This window comes from Pleurodeles waltl, chromosome 6, assembly GCF_031143425.1.
Source record: "Pleurodeles waltl isolate 20211129_DDA chromosome 6, aPleWal1.hap1.20221129, whole genome shotgun sequence".
Classification (NCBI taxonomy): domain Eukaryota; kingdom Metazoa; phylum Chordata; class Amphibia; order Caudata; family Salamandridae; genus Pleurodeles; species Pleurodeles waltl.
Window position 1 is genome coordinate 220,322,578 of NC_090445.1, and position 9,802 is coordinate 220,332,379.

General features: G+C 47.0%; 1 protein-coding gene across 11 annotated transcripts in view; it reads right to left on the reverse strand.

Annotated features, from left to right (window-relative positions):
- Positions 1-5,296: 5,296 nt before the first annotated feature.
- The window catches only part of LOC138299562 (neurofilament medium polypeptide-like), a 46,612-nt gene continuing 42,106 nt past the window's right edge, over positions 5,297-9,802 (reverse strand). For all 11 annotated transcript variants that reach the window (XR_011204785.1, XR_011204779.1, XR_011204784.1 and 8 more), the window contains one exon: positions 5,297-5,471. The gene's annotated coding sequence lies outside the window, so the exon portion shown is untranslated. The remainder of the gene's footprint in view (positions 5,472-9,802) is intronic.

Consider the following 9,802-nt stretch of genomic DNA (forward strand, 5'->3'; position numbering starts at 1 on the left):
TCAGCTGAGGGGGTCTCTCCACCTTGTTTTCCCTAATTTTCCCGCTAAACTTGGCAACAAAAGTGAGGCTTAGTCCGGGGGGCGGGCATCTACCCTAGCCGGAGTGCCCTGGGCCTCTGTACCAGAAGGCCTGAGCCTTTTGAGTTCCTGTAGGGGGGAGGTGTGAAGCACCTCCATCCAGGACAGACTTTGTTTCTGGCCACAGAGAGCACAAAGGCTCTCACCTCATGTGGTCAGAAACTCATCTGAGAGTGTCCAGCTGCCACAGATTGGTCAGTCCAGTATGGCTAACATACAGGGGCATCTCTAAGGTGCCCCCTGGATGCATTTCTCAATAAATCCAGCATTGGCATCAGTGTGGGTTTATTGTGCTAAGAAGTTTGATACTAAGCTTCCCAGATTTCAGTGAAGCGATCAGGGGACTGTGGAGTTTGTGATGACAAACTCCTAGCCCATATACTATATATGACTACACTGCACTTACAATTTATAAGACTGGACTGAGACACTGTAGGGCATATTGCTCATGCAGCTATGCTCTAACCTGTGGTATAGTGCACCCTGCCATAGGGCTGTAAGGCCTGCTAGAGGGGTGACTTACCTATGCCACAGGCAGTGGTTTGTGGGCATGTCACCCTGAGAGGGGTGCCATGTCGACTTTGCCTTTTTCTTCCCACCAGCACACACAAGCTGCAATGGTAGAGTGCACGGGCCTGGTGAGGCGTCCCCCAGGGTGGCATAATACATGCTGCAGCCCTTGGGGGACTTTCCCTGGCAACAGGGCCCTTGATACCATGGGTGCCTTTTATAAGGGACTAAACTGGGTGCCAGGGGTGTGCCAATAGTGGGAACAATGGTACAGTTTTTGGAAATGAACACTGCTGCTGGGGCCTGGTATCTGAGTCAGTTGGCATCAATGTCAGGCAGAAAGGGGGGGGGTAACCATGCCAACAAGGGCACTTTCCTACACAGAATAAGAGCCCACTTTTCCAAAATGTCTGCCTTTAATGCACTAATACATGCAAACAACATTCATGAATGGCTGTATTTTCACACATGGATACATTAAAGCCAGACCTACTGGCTTTGCTAATAATTTCCACTCAGATACTTGAGGGCATATTTACGAGATTGTCATGTAGTGCAGCAACTAGCATTGCTGTGCTGCACTGTCTGACAGGAAAAGAGCAGGAATGTGCTGTATTTAAGTCAATATGGTGCATTCCTGCCTTTTCCTCTGTGCTGGCACCCTTTTGGCAGCCTAGTGCCAATACAGGCACCCTTGCACCATGCTGCAAGGGTGCCTGTGTTACATGGAGGATTGTTTTTGTGGAGGAAGAAAGCGGCATGCATTTGTGGCACATTCCCAGGTCTACCACTTCTGGTAAATCTGGGAATGTGTCAAAATCCATGGATGTGTCATGGGAACCCCCATGCAACACCCATGGAAATGTTGCTCTTGTGCGATTTGCATTACTCAAGATTTTTGAAGCTGCGCAAGGTGGCCTTGTGTGGCTTCGTAAATCTTATATTTCAGCTGTGTCATTCTTGCAACACGTTATATGGTGCAAAAGTGATGGAATGGTGTAAGAGTGCCTGCATTGGCGCTAGGCAGCAATTTGTGCGCCAGTGCAAGGGGAGAGGACAGAAATGCACTGTATCTTGTAGATACAATGCATTTCTGGCCTTTCCAGGTGTCGCAGGGTGGTGCAGCAAGGCACTTGCTGCAGCACCCTGTGCCACAGGCCCCGTAAATGGAGCCCTAAGTTTGATGGTCTCAGGCTACTTCATTGCTTTGATGGGGAATGTGGTTGTTTTAGTATATTCACCCAGATGTCAAGCCTTGCTCAACCTCTGTGATTCCCTTGCCAATGTAAAATGTAAACTCTTGTCTCTGGAAAGTTTGAGCTTTAAAATCCCCTCTTCAGGCAGACATTCAGAAAAAGGGAGATATTTGGACTGTGTCTCAGAATAAGGTGCATTAATGTATAGGAATAGAGTTGCTGGTTTCTAGTTGACATAGGATAGTAGAAGGCAGGGGCAGCACCAGTTGACTGCAAAAGTGGGTCAGCTTGAGAGCCAGCAAGGGCCAGATCTTGCCCACCCAGGGCGTGTTTCAATTGTGCCTTTGAAAAGTGTCTGTGTTTGGATTTGGAGCTGGGCACCCTTTTCACCACGTTTCCCAACCACCAACTACCACTTGCAGAGATGGGAAGGAGGCCCATTAGGTAAGCCACACAAGAGCAGTGTGGTCTGGGACACACCATGCTGCAGCAACAGAAAGCTTTGGTGGGTGCAGTGCCAGATGCCATCTATGCACAGTGGTATTCTGATCCTCTCTGTCAGTCTGTTACATGTTTAGCTACCAAATACCCAGGGCAAGAAGCACACACAGTATTTTGTGAGGTGGCTGTGAGAGGTCAACACCCAGCACATGTGCCTCTGTACCCAAACTGAGCTACATAGTAATAGTGAAGTAGAGGTGCACAATGAAGGATGGCTTGTCTTCGCTGCTTATGTACGGACTGTAGAGTGAAATGCATGACTGTTAGAGTAACTGTGATATAACGTTATTGTCAAGCCATCACTTTGACGCAAATACTGCCTGATAGACCATGGTTGGCCTTCCTTCTGGGATAGAATAGGAAGCCAGGAGCATTTTAATCTTAGATTGCCTGAGGAACTATCTTTTAAAAGTCCCTGTCCCCACTCCTATGTGCTGGTGCCACCTACCATCAGTCACCTAAACAAAGTAACCGTTGCCCAGACCTGTATTTGCCAATATCACTTTGCAGAGTCTTAGGACCAGATTTATTAAGGAAATGACTTGCCCTTGTGTGACGCAAGTCGTTGCAAGGCATCGCAAGTCCTTTAGTGGTATTAACTAAGCCATTCAAAACCACCTTGCAAGGCTGCATGTAGTTTAGTGAAACCAAAGTAACATGTTCCAGGGGTGGGATATGGGCATTCCCATGCATCCACCCATGGATTTTGACACAATCCCAGATTTACAAAGGTGTGAAACCAGGATTGCGCCACAATGGTGCACCTCCCAGCTTAACAAGGAGAAATACCTTTATTTTTGCTGCTGCACCCGCTGCACCCTCACATTGGCACCGGCTCGATTCCAAGCCGGTGACAATGTTAAGGCCCTCTTCACCGCAGGGCCGGCGGGCAGAAACTCTGTTTCTGCCAGCCCTGCGGTGAACTTGGAATAGCGCCGGCGGTGTTCTGGCGGCACTAGCGGTCAGGTGGCGGGACGAGTTTGGCGAGAATGACCACCTGAATCATTTCAATGCAACATCATTTAAAAAAGAAAAAAGACTTTCTCCCCTTTTTTTGCATTCATTTACCGCATTCTACCCCTTGTCATTTGTGGTAAGCGCTATATAAATGCACTTAAATACAATATAATTTGTGCCTTTTCTGTTTGGATGGACTCAGGCTAAGGTTGGTTGGGAACACTAAGGGGGTCATTCCGACCCCGGTGGGTGGCGGGAGCCGCCCGCCGGGCAGAAACCGCCAAAAGACCGCACTGCGGTCAAATGACCGCGGCGGTCATTCTAACTTTCCCGCTGGGACGGCGGGCGGTCTCCAAAAGATTGATCGCCCGCCGGCCCAGCTGGAAAGCCCCTGCAAAGAGGAAGCCGGCTCCGAATGGAGCTGGCGGATTTGCAGGGGTGCGACGGGTGCAGTGGCACCCGTCGCGATTTTCAGTGTCTGCAAAGCAGACACTGAAAATCTTTGTGGGGCCCTGTTAGGGGGCCCCTGCACTGCCCATGCCAGTGGCATGGGCAGTGCAGGGGCCCCCAGGGGCCCCACGACACCCGTTCCCGCCAGCCTGGTTCTTGCGGTGAAAACCGCCAGAAACAGGCTGGCGGGAAGGGGGTCGGAATCCCCATGGCGGCAGAGGATTCCCTGGGCCAGGGGTAAACCGTCGGGAAACCGCCGGTTCCCCTTTTCTGACCGTGGCTTTACCGCCGCGGTCAGAATGGCCCAGGAAGCACCGCCAGTCTGTTGGCGGTGCTTCCGCAGTCCCCGGCCCTGGCGGTCATGGACCGCTAGGGTCGGAATGACCCCCTAAATCATCAATGATCAAAAGGATAATATGCAAAAGATGGGGGATACTACAAATGGAACTTGACTTCAAAGGCATAAGAAAACCGTTGTTCGCAAATACCAGATCCAAAAATTTGCAAGAAAATCTATCATCCCCTACAACTACTTCCACTACCAAATTGCTCGGAATGAGAAACGGCTCAAGATGAGAAAGTGTCATAATTGCGCTCATTGTAATAACGTTATAACCAGGAATACCATTAATCACCCTATCACAGGGAAAGCTGTGAAGTTAGAACATTCTGCGGATTACCATACATGTTTCCTTATATATTGTATCAACAGTCCGTGCGGACTGGCATATATTGGTAAAACGGAGTGAAAGATTAAAAGTCACATCACGTAGCATAAAAGTATGATTTGCAACAAAAATATTTCTTCGAATTTGGCAGCACATTGGGTTGAGTCCAAACACAAGATAGCCCAGTTGCGTTTCCAGATCTTAGAGTTGCGGAAACCAGCCCTGAAGTGGGTTCTACAATAAGGTTACTAAAGAGGAAATCTTATTGGATAAAACGGTTTGAGACATTGACCCCCCCCCCCCCTCCCCCCCCCCGGGCTCAATGACAAATTAGGACTGGCATGTTTTCTCTGAATCAGCTATTTTGACAGCGTTACCCTCCCTTTTTTTTGTGACTACATGTTTAACAATATTCATCATTACCGCTCACACACTATTTCCTTTACGTGCTTTTTTTTACTGGTTTAGTGGTAAACGTCATTGTATGTCACATGACTGGCTAGTAGTATTGGGTGGTTTATCATGGTTTCGAAGTTATTGTTCAATATCACTGTAAATTAATTTTTTCCTTTATCACATTTTTTAGTTGCATTTTTTTCAAGTGTGTTTCTTCCACTATATTTGTGATCCTGTCACATGTTCATCTTTCTTTCATTTTCTATGTTGTTCCTCACTATTACTTACTGCCATCACCCAGAAGTTAGTAAATGGGCTTTGTATTATTTAGTTCACATTCTAGTGGTCTGATTTAGCATTGGGCGCACGCTGTCACTGTGCACTTTTTTTAACCAATGGCTTCCTTGTATTACTCAGGTCACGCCCTAGCGGTCGGATACAAAAAAATTCTAGCTAGCGAGTGAAGAACTTTCATTTCTTTTGAGGCGAGAATTATGCTTCTTTTTCTTCACTGTTTATAAACACAAAACACACTGCAGCCAATGTGAAAAACAACTTTAAGTAAAAAACTACATTTCCCAAACGTTCCATACTGACAGCATATCTTCTGTGCCCACAACGTCCTTCTGCTGGCTATGTATGAAGGGCCAACCGGTCGGTAACTGAAGCAGAGGCGGACAATCCGAATTCCGCTACTCTTTCTTTTGTTCAGATTCTGAAAAAGGAAAAGATAAAGACATCATAATACCCAGAACCCAGGATTAAAATTTCAATCCAACAATATTCAATACTGATGGGGGGGGGGAAACATAATCAATACAATTACATACAGTAACATTGTACAATAATTGACTTTTCTTGCATTGAGAGATCAAGGGCCAGATAATCCTTGCCTCCTTAATAGAACTGAAAATTTGTGACGCACTAACTAGAAAATGTTTTATTCTATGTCAGGAGTATGTGCCAAAACTGGAAGTGTCTCTGCCTGCTTCTAAAATAATCCATTTCATACAGCGATTCAAAGTGGCAGAAGACACTGGGTGAAATGGCTCTTGGAGAGCAATTAGAGGCTGGCCCCCAGTGGATTGGCGAAATTCTCTAGTGCGATCTTCGTATTCTTTCAAGCATTGACCAATACAAAGTTTGGGATTCGCTAGAAAGATAGGGTAGGTAATTTGTTTTAAAAGGGTATTGGTGTGTCTAGTTAAGGAAAAAGTGACTCCATATGGAGAATAAACTCTGCCTAAACGGTCCAAGGCTTTGACATCAAACACCCTTCTGCAGGAGACCAGGCATAATAAGACAGCCAGTTTAGCTGATAACTGTTTTGGAGATAAATCCGAATTAGCTGGCCATCGTTGGAGGAACTTGAGGATGATGTTAACATCTCACGGAGCAGAATACTTTGGAAGAGGGAGGTTGGATAAGGGAATCCCTCTCATAACCCTACTGACCGGAGAGTGTTCCCCAATGGGTTTACCTTCATGAAGAGCGTGACCTGCGGAAATAGCTGATCAATAATTATTGATGGAGCTATAGCCGATACTTTTGGAAGCCATTTCAGCTAGGAAGTTGAGGACAGAGGTAACAGGAGGCCCCAGGGGATCCAAACCCTGTGAGTTGCACCAACCCAACCATTTTCGCCAGGCTGAGACGTACTGTTTATGGGTCGCTGCTGACCAGAATGCAGAGATGAAATTAACACCCTGGTATGAAAGGTCTGGCACGAACTAACATGTCAGGAAATGCGCCAAATCATGAGCTGAAGGGTGCCCTGAAGAAGAAGGGGTTGGGACTTCCCCATTGGCTCTGCCAACAGCTCCGGAAATGACGGATTGTGGACTAGAGAGTCCCGGGACATCTCCAACAGGGTGGAGAACCAAGGCTGAGCCTTCCACTGGAGCATGACCAGAATCAGTTTTGCTTGTTGGTGAAGGGCTTGAGCCGCGACCCTTGGGATCATCAGGAAAGGTGGGAAAGCGTAATGGAGAGGGCCCATCCAATGTTGCAGAAATGCATCCATGGCAAAGGCCAACGTACCCAGTCTCCAAGAGAAAAAACTGGGTAACCGGTAGGACAGGTGTGAGGCTAATAGATCTATGTGGCATTGACCCTGCTGATTCTGAAGGGCTTTGGAATACTGAATGGTGAAGTTTCCTCTCGCTGGCATCCCTGAGGAGCCTCGAGTTCCAATACACCACCACATTGCATTGGCCGGAAAGGTACTCTGCTGTTACTGAAATGTGGAGATAAAGGCATTAGTGGCAGAAGTTTTTTGCAATCTCTGCAAGAACTTGGGATTTTGTTCCTGCTAGTTTGTTTACATAGCGGACTGCTGAGATGTTGTCCATTCTTAGCAAGACGCAGCATTTGGAGTGTGGAGCCAGAGCCTGAATGTCAAAGGAACCGGCTAAGAGCTCCAAGCAATTTGTGTGCAACTGAGACTCCTCTTGTGGCCATCGCACCCCGGTGGAGACATTGCCACATTTGGCGCCCTAGCCCCATCAACTGGCATCTGATTCCAGCACAATGTCCGGATGAGTGCCAAAAATGGCTCTGCTGTTCAATGCGGACATTTGATCTAGCCATCACTGTAGCTCGGACTTGGTCTCAGGAGTAAGAGTAATGAGATCCGAGTAACTGACGTCTCTTTGAAAATGTTGTATCTTCAAGCATTGAAGCGCACAATAGCACAGAGGGGCCGGGAAAATCGCCTAGATCGAGGAGGCCAGGATTCCCACTATCCTAGGCAGAGTTCTGAGAGAGTGAAGGATGGATCTGATCTCTTTCTGGACCGTCTTTAACTTTTGAGTGGAAAGTAACAGCTGGGAGGTGGATGAGTTGATTTGGAATCCAGACATTCCATACAACGAGATTGGTAAAGAGCTGTCTTCTTTGCATTGATGGTGAAACCTAGATTCTGCAAGAGTTGGATGGTCGAATCTAAGTGACAAATTAGAGTTTGTGGTTCTTGGGCCATAATCAGGATGTCGTCTAGGTAAATGATCAGACAAACACTTTTGTAATGTAGATTCTCCACTATCGAGCGCATGACCTTGGTAAAACACCATGGGGTGGAAGAGAGCCAAAAGGGGAGGACCTTGAAATGAAACCACTGGTCCTTCCACCTGAATTGGAGGAATTTCCGATGTGGGAGCCAAGTCGGGATTGAAAGATAGGCATCCTCAGATCGAGGTGGGCACTCCCGGCACTCTGAGGAGATGGATTCCTTCTATCTTGGAGTGACAGTAGAGAATCCACCTGTTGAAGCCTTTTAAATTGATGACCATGTGGGAACCTTCACCCTTCTTGCTTACTACAAAGATATTGCTGCAGAAACAAGAGGGATCTGGGAGGCAAGGACACATTGCTTCTTTCAGCAACAGTTGTTCTATTTCTTGTTTAACAAAGTTCTGATCTGGTTGGAAAAAATGGAGAGGTGATGGGAATAAACTCCAGTTTGTACCCAATTATGGTCTCCAGAGCCCAGGGATCTGACGTCATAGAAGTGCAATTGGTCAAGAAAATGTGTGTCCTGCCTCCCAGCACCACAGAGGTGTGGGAAATCAACCTAACCTTGAATGTTAGATCCAGGGTTGTACCTGGGTTGGGTGCGGAAGGAGTTTCTGCTGAAGCGAAATTGTCCACCTCGCGCTCTGGCAGGGAAAAAGGTTTCTCTGGGTTGGACGGTATAGCCATGGCCTCCGGCTGAGGTGGAAGGCTAGGGGCTGTGAGAGGGAACGCGGACGAACATTCGCCCTCTATAACGGCCAGCCTTGGAAAAAATGTGTTGGTCAGGGACCTTTTGGACCGAACTCTGGCATTAATTTCCCAAGGTCCTTGACATATTTCTATGGGTCAATGCGCATGATGGTCAATGGGGGTGTCATTTTGCTTCGCCGCGACAGCTATGTCAAGTATCTTGCACAAAGGTCCTGAAAGGGCAAGGGGTTTGTTTTGAGAGGCCTTCCAGGACTTGTCAATCCCCTTTTTAGGATCCTTGAAGGATCTTTTGAGAAAGGTAGCAAGATTAGTGTCCAGCTCTGGGGTCTCCGCCACTTTGTGGGGTATGTCGGGGTGGGGGCATTCAAACTGGAGTGTATTTCGTATGTTGGTAAGTCCAGAAACGTATTAATACCAGTTGTTTTTGAGGCAGTTTAGCTTTGACCACTGAACAACGGTATTCTTTACTTTCTCCGCAGCCTAGTTACTTTGTGTCGATTAAAACAGCGGTTCCTGGCCATCCTGTGGTGGTTTAATCTGGTCTGGCTCTTGGCATGAATGAGCATCTATCTGATGCATAAGGTATCTGGAATACTCCAGTGGCCATGATAACTTTGGTAAGAAAATAATCATTTGCTTTTTGTGACATTTGATGTTCATTTTGATGTTCAGCTATTCGCTTACTTCGCACGTTGAAGTCTTGAATTGCTGTTTTCTTCACTGATTGGCAAACACGCTCGCAATGAGCAAGTACATTTTTAGCGTGCGTGTTGGAATCTAGTAGGTCCACATCAGGCAGGTTTACTAAGCACATCTTTTTGTTTTTGTGCACATATGGCACTTAGGGATGTCACATTTGCTTTTTGTTTCTTTTGGATTTGGGTCTGTTTTGCACATGGAGGGAATATGTGCCTGCCTGCCTCATGCATACTGTTTTAACTTGCACGTCTAGCCTCAGCATGATGCCGTTTTGGCGTGCGGTCCTTTGATGCATTGCGGAATTAGGTCATTATTTTTTTAATTACTTCCAGACAAATAGTTTTGTTTGCCCCTTTTTCCTTTCTGCTTTTTCATTGTTCTTCCCTTTTCTCCACTGTCCCTTTTCCTGTTCCTTGACCTTTTCCCTACTTACGTTTATTATTGATGCAGCGTCAAAAGGGACAGCATGATGGAATTGGGACACGGTTAACAGTTGCTGAGAAATGAAGGTGGATTACAGAAGCCAGTTCCTCAGCACCAAGTGTCATGCACACGTCATGAAGGGCAGCTAAAAGCACAGACTCCATCCCATCAGTGTGGACCCAGCCTGGACAGTATCCAGCA